A 387-nucleotide genomic window follows, 5' to 3' on the forward strand; every position below is an offset into this window, starting at 1 on the left:
ATATTTTATTAACAAAATAAAATTAAAATATTAATATTTTAATTAGTATTGAGATTAGTCATAGAGGAGGATTATTTGATTAATCTAAGTGGGAGAGAAGAAGCAAGAAAGAATTTTGAAGAAAAACAACGTTAGCGGGGCTCGCTTACTTTTATTAATAAAGCTAGAGCGAGTAAGTATATATTTAAATATTATGGTGACATCTTGATGAGGTGCAAACCTTCTATTATATTTGTGCACATGTAAAAGAAGAAAAATATGAGGAAATTGGAATTTAAGAAATGTTGGAAGGACTAAATTGTGAAGGATGAAAGGTTCGGAGGGTCACACAATAAATAAAGAAAAGTTTGAGGACTCATTTGTAATTTCAATATTTGAAGTTAAATG

Source organism: Theobroma umbraticum, unplaced genomic scaffold (assembly GCF_002168275.2).
Source record: "Theobroma umbraticum cultivar Fairchild unplaced genomic scaffold, ASM216827v3 scaffold_146.0, whole genome shotgun sequence".
In the NCBI taxonomy this organism is placed as follows: Eukaryota; Viridiplantae; Streptophyta; class Magnoliopsida; order Malvales; family Malvaceae; genus Theobroma; species Theobroma umbraticum.